We start from the raw sequence: 15,132 nt of genomic DNA, 5'->3' as shown, positions 1-15,132 counted from the left end.
ATTAAAAGTGGATAGAGTGAAAAGAATGCTAAATCTTTTTATCCAAGATTCAAGACATGCTAGACAGGACATAGAAAAGATGTTTTCTTTTTTAAGTTTATAATTTTGTGTGTTTACCTACCATGGATTTACAGTGGGGTTTTTTCCTGTTTGTTTTGGAGTGTTTTGTGTGTTTTTTGATGCTTAGAACACATCCTTTATTACCAATTGCCTGTCTGGGATCCCAGAATGAATGTTTGTCTTGTATTTTTAATGAGACTGAAGTTAACATGGGCATGTTTGTTTAGCAACAACATACCCAAGTCTTTGCATGTCAAGGCGTCTTTGTTTGTGTCCCACCATCATCAGCTCTTTCAGCAGGATCAGGGAATAAAGCTGGTAGTTAACTTCTGATGTGGATGGAAAATGAAGCATTGAACCTGAATCTCCTCTCATTCATGTTGCTATAAAGTGTGAGTAACTCTCTCTAAGTCAGCTGAATTATATCAGAAAGAGGGAATTTGGCCAATGTAATTCACAGTCTTGCACAAACAAGGTATTTGAGTCTGGTCTAAGGATCAGCTCTTTATTTTTGAACATTTAGCAGTAAATGGTCTTCAAGAAGCTACAACGACAGAGTAATTAAAAAAGAAAAAAAGAAAAAGAAAAGGAAAATAAAAAAGAAAGTGTTCTCCAGATTCCAGAAGCTATTGGAGGGAGCATTACCCTTTCTCTTTATTCAACAGCTAATATCTTCCTAGGAAATTCAGTTTCTGAAAATAAATAAAGTGCTGTATCAAACCAATTGGCAGCAGTGAACGAGAGCAGTGGTTTCTGTCCCTGTGTGCTTGTGTGGCAGTCAGACCTTGTGACTGTCTGCTTCAGAATCAGGATGGAGAGTTCAGAGATGCGGTGGAAATTTTGAGCTCTTTCACAGATTTCTCCCCTGTAAGCCTTACTAACTAACTCTGCTTTGATTTTCCACATAGGAAAATCGAGTTTACCATCCCCTTCTTCCTGTCATGGTTCCTCGGGGGCTGGTCAAGGGCAGTGATGCTTCCACTGTTACCTAATCTGGCAGCATCCAGGGTGGGAACTACCCAGCCCTTGCCTTGCATTGTGTCTGGTGCACTGGCTCTTGATCTCACCTGGGGCTTTGGAGCACTGCCCTGAACCTGATGAATTTAGTGTGTTACATGTAACTCAGTAGAGCCTGAGCACCCTCCAGCCCTGGCCAGCAGCACTGGGGAGCCCCCTTGTGTGTTCCAGTGCATGTTTCTGGATGCTGTGTTCTTCTGAAAATGTTGTTTCTGTGACAGAAGGACCCTCAGCTTTTCTTTTAAAATATTACTATTAAACAGTATTAAACAGTATTTCTGAGACATTCCTGAGTAGCGGTTATGTGATGGTTGCTAATATTTGGATGTTACAGTGTTTGTCTGAGAGCTGTCTTCATTCTTCTGTAAAAGTAGCTGGATGAATGTCCTGCTTTCTCACTGTGCAGTTATGCATCCCTGCATAAAACAGAAAGGGGAAAGAGCCCTGGCAGCTCCCTATCTGCTGATGCTTTGCAGCTGCTGAAGACTGTTCTTCCTCAAGTGCTGCCACAGAATCAGGACAGCCTGGGAGATGTGGGGTGTGAGAACAGAGAGTTAAAACTCCTGCACTCCCATGTTCAATAATGTCTCTTTTCTCTATTTATGTCTTTCAAGCATAGCCCAAGGATTTGTGTTGCTGTGCAGGGCAGTGTCAAGAAGCTGTGTGGTACTGAGGGCACTGAGCAGCCTGCGCCGCAGAGAGCAGGGACAGGGCCTCCAGCTGACTGCTGCGAAATATTAAGGGGAATAATTGATGGGTTTGCTGGACTTGAGGAAGTTTGTAGCCCCTTTTGCGGATAAAGGTTATACAGAGGCTTTCAAAACTTGTAAAGTCATTTCAGCTCAAGCAGGGACAGGTATGAGACGAAAGCCTCCGACATGTTTGTAGCCAAGGAGCCTCTTGGAGCTGAAGGAGGGAACTCTGGGGTGCCAGTCCCTCACCTGGCAGCAGCCCCTCAGAGCCACCATGCCATGTGCCAGTGCTAACAGTGTCCTCTGCAGGACTCCAGATGATTTTAGAAATGGTTTTACCTTCACAAAATAACAATGTTTTTGTGTCTCATTGGTGAGCTTTGCCTTCTCTTGGAGCAGGGCTTTTGTTCACAGTGCAGTGAAAGGACACGAGCACAGATGAGTGTTCTCAGTTGCTACTGCCCTTGATGCTTCATTTCCTGCTGCTGTTCATTCTGCTCCTCCCCAGAGGAAGGTGCTGACTCGTTCCTGTCCTGTCGGGGAAGATGCACACTCAGCACCCCGAGCACACCACGATCCTGACCCCGTCCCACAGCAGAGACAGGAATGGGGCGTTGGTCTCTGGACTGTGCTCCCACCAGGCCTTGGCAGCAAAGCACAGAGAAGGCCATGCAAGTGCTGACCACCTTGGGATAGGACAAGGGGGCATGGCTTTCAACTGAAACAGAGTAGGTTTAGATTAGATATTAGGAAGTAATTCTTTACTGTGAGGGTGGTGAAACATGTTGCTCAGAGAAGCTGTGGCTGCCCCATCCCTGGGAATGTCCAAGGCCAGGCTGAAGGGGCTCTGAGCAACCTGGTGTAGTGGAAGTGGGACATGGATCTAGTTGATCTTCAAGGTCCCTTCTAACCCAAACCATTCTGGGATTCCATGATTCTGTGATCACATATTTGCACTTGCTAACAGAGTAGGCGAAGTAACAAAACCATTTGAATTAGGGGCCCCTTTGCCATCTCTCTGAAAAAACTTCTCAAAGGTGTGAATAACTCTGTAAACACACAGCAGTGGAAAGCCTGCATTAAGATTTAAACCACTCAGATCTCAACATCACAGTGAATTAAAGCCAAAATAACCATGCTGTGCGTTTAATCAAACAAGGTCTATTTCAAGGAAAGCTTTGATTTTTTCTCTATGGCTTTTTCTGCATTTTGTTTAAATACACTGTGGTCATATTCTGCCTCTGACTGCTACAGTCTCATGCTCTCTTTGGAAAGACTTTTGATGATTTTGGAAGAATTTGTATATTTCTACTTCTAATTCTACAACTCAATAAATATTTTAATTTCTGATTCAATTAGGTCTGGCTCTAACCCAACCTGAACGTCTCTAGGCCTCAGGAATGACATTTAATTTTGAAAGCATTTTTCCAGGCTTGGCAAGGTAAGAAAAATGAAGCTCTCATTAAACATAGGAAGGTTACATGTTGTTTGGTTTGCAGTTTAATATTATTGTTCCAAACAGCTTCTCAAGGAGAGGCTTTGCTCTTGTACAACATTCCTGCTTTGAGGCATAGTAAAGCATTGTAGGAATAAAGCAAGAAATGCTATTTATAGTGAACAGGAAGTCCCCAGATCCTATACAGAATATAAGTACATAATTTACTGAAATAATGTGAGTATTTCAAGGTGGTCACTTTTCACACTGAGCAGTCCATCAAGGCACAGAAAGAACAGAAAGGTTCAATGAAAACAAAATGAAAAAAAAAAATTAAAAAAGACTGAGAGATGAAGAAAAATTATATAAGGCAGAAATGAAACACTACATTCATTATCTTAGAATTCTCTTTTAACCCCTGTGCCTGGTTTGTTGGGTACCTGCCCCAGTTACCTGCATTCATCATCAGTGGCATCTGGCTGGTCATGGGAATTCTGTCTTTTCCTCCATTACTGCACATAAAATAGACACTTTGCTTTGTCTTTTGCTGCTCATTACCTGATTTGATGGTGTCATTTATGAACATTTCTCTTGTTTGATCTTTTCTTGGGAGATGTCAATGTGGCAGCTAGAACAATAAGCACACAATTACGCAATTTTATGTCTTTAAGTGACGCCATTCTGAGGAATGTGGTTACATAGCACAGCCAGTGTTACAGTCTGTGATAATTAGTGTTTAAATGATCTGTAGAATGAATTAGCTGCTGAAGCCCAGCTCAGGAAGGTTCCTTCCTAGCCTGCAGAACTCCTCCTTGCTGGTGCTGCACCACTCTGGGTTAATATAAATCATTTTCTGATGCTAAAACCAAGGTTGTGTAAGCTCCCTGATGGGATGTGGTGCATGTTTCCTAAGTGTGTACTGAAAAATTAGTTGATGGAGAGTTTTATTCTGTAAGAGTAGAGGACAGGCTGTTGAACTATTTTTAGATGCTTAAACAGGGAGATTCCTTGAGGGATTTTTGAGCCCTTCCTGGAATTTGTAATAATGTGGTCCAACACCTTCAGAGATCTGATTATGTTGTTGTTTTCCCTGAATCTCAGAGAGCCCCTTGTTTCACAGAAATAATTCTTTATCACACTGGGAGTTTTCTGCTACCTGCCAGACAAGCAAGTCAGCTTTGAGCAGAAGTCACTGTCTTCTGGGTTGGAGGAGCCTGAGACTGTTACACAGGGAGAAGTTTCTGTCATTATTCAGTATTTTGCTGACAACATAAACCCAGAAACATGATTTCATGGACTTTATTTCACAAAGTAGCCAATGTAAATAGTATTCAAAAAAAAGATACTGCCAAAGTAGCAGACAGGAGTCTGTGGGAGTCCATGGGGCCCATATGGCCAGAAATCCTGGCCAAAAACTGCCAGGAAGAGGGAAGCCCAGTGCAGACATGGATGACTTTTCCCATGCTTAGCCCTGTTTTCTGGCCCCCACTGGTGCCAAATAGGGCTTTGAGAGTCATCTGGGGTGCTTTGCTAAAATGTGTTGAAGGCCACCACAAGAAACTGCAGTAGCATCTGATCTTACCTGGTGGCACAGATCAGAGTTAGGTCCAGTTCACCATTCCATCTGTTTCCCCATTCACCACCACCACAGTTTGTGCTGACAAGTCTTCCTCTCGTGCTGCTTCAGCACTTGACAGTAAAGTGGCATTTCATTAACTCCACTCCTTTTCATAGCACTCTCCTCAGTGACACTGACATGCTGTAGAGCTACTGCAGAACTATTTTAACTACATTACTTTAGGTAATTTACTCTGCTAATCATCTTCATGTACTTTCTATTATTTAAATGTGTATAGTTTAATGGATGACAGCAGGCAATAAATTTTGCCTTGCTGTTGGTACCAAAACAGCTACCTAAGAATTCACTCTATCCTTCCATTGCCACTGCAGTGCTGAAATGCACACAGAAAAATCAGATCACTGCAACTCAGCCAGTTTCCATAAAACATAACCTTTTCAGTCCATTTCTCAACAAATCACTATTAATTACCTGAAACAGGCAATATTTGTGAGCATTGCATAGGAAATATAGTAGGATGTATCAAATTCTGGACATTTAAATTCTTTTTTTGGAGACCACCATATATTGTAAACATTACCAACTTAATGAAAGCAGATGGGTTTACTTAGTTGCATAATCCCAATGCCAATAGTCTGTCTCGAAGAGAGGAACCTTCTCTAAGTGAGCAGGATTAGTGCAGGGTGTTATTTTTCTGGTAGTATCAGTGTGGTACCTTCAGACTTGATGGACCATGAATACAGACAGTGAGCCTTTGTATTACAACACATCAGTGACACAAGCTGGGAAGTGTTAGTGATGGGCAGGGATTTAAGCATTCCCAGCTAGTGAGCAGGGTGAGAGCTGTGAGGCAAAAATCTATCCAGCTGTGTATCTGGCCACATGGCAACAGTTTCAAGAGTTCAACTCTATGTAAAAAAATATATTTCTAGTGCCTAAAATTCCTATTCAAATGGAGTAACCTTGAAAAAAACTTTTTTTCTTTAATCAAAGAAGTCAAGAACAAAGACATGCAAATATGCAAATCTGATAATGCACATGCATCCCTAGGTAGAACACCTTTTCTCTGCAAAAAGAGAGAGAAAAGCTTTTAATTGAGGTAAAGCCTTCAAGAGTAATGTTCCTACATCAATGTGGGGTGGGGGGGTGTGGAGGAGAAGAGGCTGTTTTATTCTGTTTACAACTCTTTTCTAAGAATGGATTGTGATAAAGACAGGAAACTGGCACTGTCATTAAGAGTAAGATTATTTGTTCCTTGCTGATGGCCATTAACATTGTCAGCAATTTACATACAGAAAAAAGCTCAGCTGCCTCCCCTGCTGAGATTACAACCTGAATCCATCACTGGCAGCACACCTCAGACACTTCACAGTAAATTCAACACCACAGTAGATAAACTTTAAAAGAGTTAAGGGCTTTAGTTAGGATTTTATCCACAGCACGTGTTTGCCTTTTTAACAAGATCAGGTGCCTTTTAGTGTAAACAAATGGACTTGAATCCAGACTATTAGAGGCAATACCTCAGACATAGACTCCAAGTGGACTTGTTTTCCCTCCTGCAGACAGCTTGAACCAGATAAAGGAAGAAAACAACCCAAAAGAAAATAGAAATTACTGACAGCAGAACAAATCTGACAAGGCTGCAGTCTCAGCTTGGGAATTCAAATCAGATCTTGTTTTCTCTTAAGTAGTTGCACATTCATGGCTGGAAATTACCTAGAATGGGATGAAAAATGCTGGGGGGTAGGATGCAAACACATATTTACCTTTTCTCTCCTGGGTTAGTGACTCCATGAAGGCTTTCCCTGCCCTTCTGGGAAGGAGATGAACATGTTGGCTGGGTGAGCAGCTGTGTCTGTGCAACCTGGGGCTGTGGGCACACAGCACCCACTCACCCTTCTGATGTGGGCTGGAGGAATGGGGTGCAGCCATGGATGGACACACAACATAGGGCCCTTGCACCCCACCTGTCTGAAGACTCTTTGTTCTCCTAAACTTCATTGTAATTATTGATCCAACTCCTCACTCCCACCACTCGAGTTCTGTATGACAGAGATGAACCATTATGCCCCAGGTAAGGACTTCAGTTCTCTGTCCCTGCTGCTGTCAACAGTGCACAGGGTATCAGTGGTCTGTTCCTATTGCTTTGCTACCCCCACTTATCTTACAGCATTTCTACCACCTATTGCCCTATTTATTTCCTATATCTTCTTCAATTCCATTTCAATTTTTAATCTCCCCCAAGGAATGGCCTACTTAACCTATGGGTCACCTACTCTGTATAGCATTTCCTTTCTACCATAATGACACCCACATATAAAGCCAACCTCACCTTCAAGTGCCTGTCTGTAAATTTGAAACACGTTTTTTATTTTTTTTGGGAGTTGGGGAAAATTATTTAGGTTGCAGTATATTTCACTGTTTAAATTTTTTCTTTTATTAACAGGCCTTCATTAAGGCAGGAAAATGTCTTTGTTATTCATCCATCCACTCTTCTAACACAGTGTTGGGGCTGCCTTTTAATAATTATTTCAAAATAGCCAAGAGCTCAGGAAAACTAATATTTTTTTCATCTCAGATCATCTTTTATTGTGGAAATCAACTGGCCTTTGCAGCATCCTATCAGTTGTACCTTCATAAAATTCTGCAGCCTCTCTTGAGACTTTTGAATGTGTAATCCATTTTTTATGGCATAACACAGATAATCAAAACAAATTAAGCACACAGATAATTTAAATTCTTATAGAAGATGTGACCTTATTTCTAAAAAAAAAAACCCCAAGATAGTCGGAATAACATCTCCAAACTTAGTAGAAGAAAGATAACTAAGTCTGGATTTTCCCAAGAATTGCATGTCCCAGATGAATAGCATTTTTCCTATCTTTAAGTTCAAACATATAAATGCTCTCTGAAATATTTCTTGGCCCCTCTTCCCACCTCAGCAATGTTTGGGCTTTTAAGTTTTGTATTTAGCACCTACATCTGCAATGCCTGGTTTCTGAGTGCAGCTCTGCTGGTACAACAGCCACTGCCAGCACTCCAGGAAAAAAGTTGCCATTGAAATACTTGGGCTTGGCTTTTCAGCACTATCTGTAAGTGCATTTCTTCCAGTGTTTATCCAAATGGAGACTCTGTGGTCTTGGCTTTTTCCTGCCTGTGGACTCCAGCAGGCAGCTTTTGCTCCCCAGAGATGGGCCTGTCTTAGAAGCATCTTGCCCATGCCAGCAGCTCATGGAGGCCCTGGTGTCCCCCAGGCAGCCCTGGGCAGTTCTCAGGTGTCAGCATGTGCAGGGATTTCCTATGGCAAGTTCTTGCAGTGTGAAGGAGCTCCTGGTACTGCAAACAGCCATTTGCTCTTGTTCAGCAATGCCTGCTGGTGGAAAGGTCTTGTGGAGACATTCTGGAGCTGGAGAGGACACTGCTTTAGAGGCTGGCCCTGCCCCTCTGCTCTCAGCTCTGGCTCTGTCTGGCCTCCTTGCAGGAATGCAGTGCATAAATTCCTTCATTTTCTATGAATTTGAAAGATTGGCTTTGGACAGAAGGACTGGAACAGTTCATGCTGAAATATGAAATATGAAATGGTGGTGCAAAAGCAAAGCTGAAGTGCTGTGTGCTGCCAGCCCAGAGCCCTTTCTTTACAGCCTTTGTAAGAAGCAAACCAGCTGGTGCTTCCAGTTCTGGCCCAAACTGTGACATTAACAAGTGAACTGCTGGTTACTGCTTCAGCTGTAACAGCACAGAGGATTTCAGAGCAACAGAAGTTATTCAAAGTTATTTGAGAAGTAAAGTTGAAAACCAGCAGCAAACCCCAAAGGGGGACAATCATTTGGAAGTTTATCCTTGTCCTGCTCCTCGCTATGTTTGGAGTCACTTTCTTGTCAGCCCTGTTTTAAGGGCTGAGTATGTAATTATTGCAGCCTGCCCACAGCAGTACAGGATATAAATGTATAGGTGAGTTTGTGGCATTTTCCTCCTTAGCTTTGCTGTGTGTTTTAGTGGCTTCCAGTGGCAGTGCTGTGGATATTAAAAAGAATTGGTGTGTGCTGCTCTCCCGTACAGCAAACTAACAACTGCTTAGCATTGGCAAGCTCAGAAGCAGCACTGGTTTGGGAAATGCAATAAAAGAAATAACCTAACATACACAGTCTGTTGTTCCCTTGACTTCAAAGAGAGCTGGTAGCTCAGTTCAGCCATGCACAACTCTGCTCTACTTCCACATCACTCCTGAAAAAGCAAGACAAGGATCATGCCATTGGGAGTGTATCTCTTTAGAGACAGCAAGAAGAAAGGATGAAAGCCAGGACCTGACAGTTGTACAGGGCTGACAAGGCTATAACACTGTCTTCAGTTGTGACTTTTTGAGGTTCAAGTATCTCTGAGGATTGATCAGCCTGGTGTGTGCAGGGAAAAAAGTGTGATTAATTTACTGTTAGCTAATTTATTTCTGGAAACTAATTACAGAACATTTTTAAAGTATTCTGTAAAACTATGATGGGCTTCTAGTTAAGTAAAAGAGCTGAAGCAGTCTGGTGAAAGATGGAGTATGATTCTGCATTACTTTTCATTACCCTGAGCAGAGCATGGCTGGCAGTTGTTCACAAATCTATATTGCTTGTAATGACAAGGCAATTTTCATACTGGGGAAAAATAATTCAAGTAGTTGCATACAAAAGACCCCACTTTTATAGGCATCCTAATCTCTTTTTTCCCTCCAAATTTCACATTTTGAAACATAGTTCTCAAGTTTTGCTTTTAGTGGGTGCCTCAACTGGCATTTCTACAACTCAGACTGGTTTTAGGATACATAGTATTACTCAGAATCTGCTGTACTTTCTAATAAATAGTCACTTGACTCAACTTCTGATTTAATATACACTTCACACACCGTAGAGCTTGAATTCACTTTCCAAGTCTGTTTCAATGAGCAGAGAAATGAACAATAATATTGTGTTGAATTTAGCTCAGCATTTTTCCTCAGGCTGGCTGTCTCCCTGACTTCTTCTGTTACCTTGCTGTGGACAGCTAGACTGGTCTGCCTTAAATCTGGGCAGGATCAGTGAGCTGGAAGAAAATACTCAATATTCTTTGATATCAGCACATGCCAAGGGGGTAATTTAATTTTTTTTTTTTTCCCAGCCAAACTGTGTCTCTTACATTCTCTGATGTAGCACAGAAATATGGAAGTTAATACACAGGTTTTTATCTTGGCTGAGAGCCTCTTAAAAATGTCACTCTTATCTGTTATCCATCAGAGAGTGTCAAAGGCCAGATCCAAAGTAAGCAGATTTCTAGGGTTTGCCTTCATTCTGTCCAGAAGTGATCCAGGGCTGGAGGACATGCCAGACAATACACAAGTTTTCAAAATTGTACTGTTTTTATATATGCATACAGATAAATAAAATGCAAACATAATATGTATATGTTACGTAGTTGCTACACAACCAAGTATGAAAAATCTAGATATGAAAGTGTTTTATTTTTTTCCTTTTTTTGCTATAAATAAATGCAGTCCTACAATTCTTTTGAATATGTATTTATTTTTATTGTTGTGCTGGAGAACACTTTTTTCCACTATATATTTCTTTCTCCCAATAGAAGCAGATTTTTTTTTAATTTGTCCAGCTATTGTCTGGTACAGTAATATGATTCATCCCCCCAAATCCTGGGATATAGAGTAAATCATCTGCAATCCACATTTACAGCCATTCATTCTCAATAACATAGTTCCAAGGAGAGCTAATTTTTTATATTTTTTTCAGGAGAAAGTGAGTGTTTTCCTTTGGAAATATCTTCACTGGTCATTAAATGCCTTTCCTGTTCACTTTTGAAAGAACACAATTAAATATCTGATTAGATCTGTCAGCACACTCTAGAGAGCAGGAAGTCATGGCTGGGCAGAAATACCTTTCTACAGCAGCAACGACTCATTTACTCCAGGGATCCATCAGCCACAGAGTGCTGCTATAACAATGAACCCAAACAAATGTTGAATGATATTTTAAATATGCTTTAATTGATGGCATTTTACTTTTCCTCAAAAGGAAAAAAATAATGTTTGCCAGCTGGGATAGCTGGGATGCTTTCCTCTGTCTGTGGGGTTGGCTCCAGCAGATCTGCTCAAGGAACAGTTTGCTGGCCTGGACAAATGCTCACTCCTGGCTTTTCCTGCCTCCCGCCCAGCTGTGAGCCCTCAGCACACCCTGAAATGGTGGCGATGGATGTCCAGGGATTGTGCCATAGGATCCTGTGTGCTCCCTTAGCTCAGTGCCAGGACTTGGGACTGAGCTGAAAGGAGTGGGTTGGTCCTGGCTGACTCCCTTGGTTTCCACACCAGTCAGTTTTTCCCGTCCCTTCCTCCCCAGGCCAACAACAACAACCAGAGTTCAGCCCTATTAAATTATATTGACCTGTTAGAGCAAGTCCAGAGAAGGCCACCAAGTTGATTAGAGGGATGGAGCACCTCTTCTAAAAAGAGAGGCTGAGAGAATTGGGATTGCTCAGCCTGGAGAAGAGAAGGCTTTGGGGTGATCTGTTTGTGGCCTTCCAGTACATAAAGACTGACAAGAAAGATGGAGAGGGACTCTTTACGGGAGCATGTAGTGACAAGAGGGAACTGCTTCAAACTGAGAATAGGTTTAGGTGAGATATTAGAAAAAATCCTTCACTGTGAGGGTGGTGAGCTCATGGCAGGGGCTTGCAATGAGATTATCTTTAAGGTCTCCTCCAACACAAACCATTCTGTGTTTCTATATCAGCAGTATCTTTCTCCAGGGAGCTCTGGAAGGATCAAGGCCAAGAGTACCAGTCAGATGGTAGCCAGCATTGCTGGTGTCCAGCTGGGATTGCTGGCTGCAGCTTCCAGCCAGCTGGTGAGGATGTGATGCTAGGTAAGGAAAGGGGCCCAGAGGAGCGTTCAATTCTGCTAGAATGCTTTGCTAAATAGCAAAACTAATAAGCTGCTTTGCGGCACTGAGATCCTTTGTGAATCCATCAGAAACCTGCTCCCTCCCCCTCATTTTCTTTAGGGTTAGAGTGGAAACAGGACTCCACAACAAATCCCATATTGAAATCCTGTTTATTTAATCATTGCTACTCAACTTTAAGGCTGTGATTATGCATCCAAAGATGTGCTAATGCCCACTGTTGTTTTCAGGATCTTCCTTTCTCGTCATAGTGCCATGACATTCACATCCTTCACATCCCAAAACAAAGGCCAAATTTTGTATGAGGTTACTTTCTGCTTCTGACTGCAGAGGACAACAAAACAGTCTTATCATCCACATTTTGGGGTTACTTCACTTTCTTTTGGAGGTACGGATTTGTAACAGCTTGAGAACTATTGAAATATAAAGTCACACTGCAGGGATCTTGTCAATATAAATTCATTGTACCAGGTTTATGGATGGAGCTGCTTGATGCAGATACATGGTTGTATCAGGCAAATATCCATTAATTTTCTGGGGATGCTGAAGAAAGGAGGCTGACAATAAATCTACAGACTAACTTTCTAACTAAGTGGTTTGGAGCTTGTATCAAACCATTACTAACTCTTAATGTCTATAAATAACCTTATTTTTGGTTTGTTTTGGATGTGTCTTAAATATCCTTATTACTTGCTTTAGTTTTAGGTGTTTTGGGTGGTTTTCAACATACATGGACAATTATTTCTTTATTTACATTATGTGCTGCATTTATGTACTACCATAGCATTACAAGGTTTGTTAAAGTTGTAAAATATTGATGTCAGTTACATAACCCAAAGGGTAAAACACCAAGTGGTTGGAAGTCTTCATTTAAGTATTCAATTCTCTCACATTTAGATTTATTTAACTTTTGAAAGAAAGTTTTATTTTGCTGATATTTGTGACCTTGATAATGATGACCTTATTGCTTTACCACCTTTTACCACAGTGGTGTGTTTCTGGGTATTGCTGGATATTTTATATATTATCCTTAGTGCACATTTAGGTTTAAATCACACTGGATGTGGGTTTGAGGTCTCTGCAGTGTGTGACACAGAGGAATTGTCCCATAGCAAGGTATTTTTTAAAGCACTGATCAGCCCTATGGCTTGTTAAGCACTCTTCAGACAAATATGCAGACACTAAACAGAGTCCTGCATCTTCCTCAGACAAATGTTGCAGCTGTTTGGAAACACACAGCAGCTGTATGTGATCCTTGAGAAAGGAAAGTGCACTATGCTTTTTCTTTTGACTTTTCAGGGCATTTAAGGCAGGCTGCATTAAATTACTCGTTATGCTGTCATAATTTCTAATCTTCCCTGTCCAGAAATGCTTGGAGCCTTTGTTGTCAGGAAAGTCAGCAGCCTTTACTCATTTCAGAGGCTGCAACATGAGCAACCTCTAGGCTTTCTTGCTGTAGCGATGGTAAAAAGCTGGTCATCGCCTCTTGTCCTTAGATGGTTCACCCACATCAGGTCTTAACTGGGTAAGTATGAAACTCACATGAAAACTCCTATACCTGTTGGAATGCTTAAATTCCTGCCAAAAAAAGGTCTGTATGGGCATCATCTTAATTTCTCCTTTAGACTGGACATATTATTGCTGAAGTCCAGCCAGTATCCTGCTGATCAGGTAGTTTCCCCCATCTCCCATCTTGCAGAGGTCCTACCAGCTCACTATCATTGTATTTTTCAACACAGCTCCATAAGAATTTAATATTCAGAAAAGTGCAGCAGCTTCAAGAGAAGTATTTCCTTACAGGTAATCTTGTGGGCCCCATTCTTCCACAGAAGCTGCTCCACTTTTCCCAGTATAGTCAGATTAGTCCTGCACAAGCCATAGTAAGGAGTTTCAGCACTCAAGCTCTTGGACATATTCACAAGCTGAAGTAACTCCCTTGAGAAATAGGAGGTAACAGCCCAAACACCCATGCCCTTCATGGATCTACAGCCTCTTCACATTATTTTCATGTTTCTGATATCAAAGGCAAACTGTGTGTTGTGAGCAACAAGCTTGTTATGCTTGAGTAAATGAAGCATAGTGCATTTTGATAAGAGTTAATTATTTTAGGGAGACAAATGTGCAACATCATCAGCTTTAGATAGTTCAAGAGACAAGGGAATTAACAGGATGCCTTATGAGGTGAATTAATGTTCTCATTAGAAATTATTTTTGCCTTTATTACAGTGTGTGTGCAGATTTTCAGGACTTTGATGATATCTAGATCTATTAATCAAATCCAAATTCACTCAAGGTGAGAAGAAGGGGAAAAGTAAAAGCCATTTCTGATATTAGTCACAAGTTCAATGCTAAGGTCTGGTAATTATTTGAGTGGGACCTCCTTTTGCTAGCTAGTCAGGAGACATTGAATTTTATTAAATGGGATTACTGGGTCATGACATCCACTGTATTGTGAATAGCACTTGATCAAGGGGAATACAATGAAATAACCTTCAGACAAGGTTGTCAACACACAAAGACATCTTAAATGAAAAGCACTTTACTATGAAGCAAATCCAGCAAACTCTGAGAAAAAATTCTGTCTGTAAAAGAAAGATACTGAACTGCAGACTCGCAGATCAAGTTCAGAACTCAGGAAAGGGCTTCCATTTTGTATACATCAAATGGCTGCTCCACATGGGCTCAGTGCACTGAACAGTCTGGGGGTGGGCTCTGCCTGCAAGCCTGAGTTGACAGCCAGCTTTAAAGCCCAACTACCTATGGGGTTTTTCTAAGGAAACCATGGGTTGCATTTCTTGCCTTCTCTGCCAAACCTGGGGTTGTCACTCCCTCTGCAGACCACCATTGTACCTAAAAAAGCAGGTAAAGGGATGAATAACCCATTGCAAAAGGAGTAGTATCTTTTTCCCTGCCTAAAGTGTGTGCTCTGTTAGACTGAGCACACATCTTCATCTTCAGGAAACACAAGTAACAATCAGTGGATCATTTCATAAGTGTTGAGGAGAAGACTAGGTTGAAAGTCATTTTCTATGAGATCACAGACTCAGTTATGGGTGATAGATTGCAGCAAGTGCCCATGTGACTGTCAAATAACCCAAGCCACCCTCTAATCCAAGTGTATTCAGGTTCCTGAATATTCCTAAAGAGATTGCCCAATGCTGGCTTGCCATTTCCATCCAGCAAACAGCTTGAACACAGTTCATGCAACATGAAAGCAATTTCTGTTGCTTCCTCCAGCCCTGTATAGCAGCTGCTTGTGGCACAGCTGGGTACCAGGGCTAGGCCTTTCTTCTGGCTTCTGCAAATGAGGGGTGACAATACCTGAGGGCAGGGAATGGCTGGCATCATGTCAGCTGAAATCCCTTGGACCATGTGTAAACACTCTGACCACATCTCAATACAAGCCATCTGGTGTTAGATGAAACC

At 41.6% G+C, this 15,132-nt stretch overlaps 1 protein-coding gene across 1 annotated transcript in view; it reads left to right on the top strand.

Annotated features, from left to right (window-relative positions):
• Positions 1-1,757: 1,757 nt before the first annotated feature.
• The window catches only part of LOC111933532 (uncharacterized), a 56,022-nt gene continuing 42,647 nt past the window's right edge, over positions 1,758-15,132 (top strand). The window contains exons 1-2 of the mRNA XM_086844903.1: positions 1,758-2,142; positions 3,129-3,210. The gene's annotated coding sequence lies outside the window, so the exon portion shown is untranslated. The remainder of the gene's footprint in view (positions 2,143-3,128; positions 3,211-15,132) is intronic.

Source organism: Cyanistes caeruleus, chromosome 10 (genome assembly GCF_971803275.1).
Source record: "Cyanistes caeruleus chromosome 10, bCyaCae1.hap1.1, whole genome shotgun sequence".
NCBI lineage: Eukaryota > Metazoa > Chordata > Aves > Passeriformes > Paridae > Cyanistes > Cyanistes caeruleus.
Note: the sequence above shows the minus strand (reverse complement) of the source record. Positions and strands in the feature narration are given on the sequence as shown.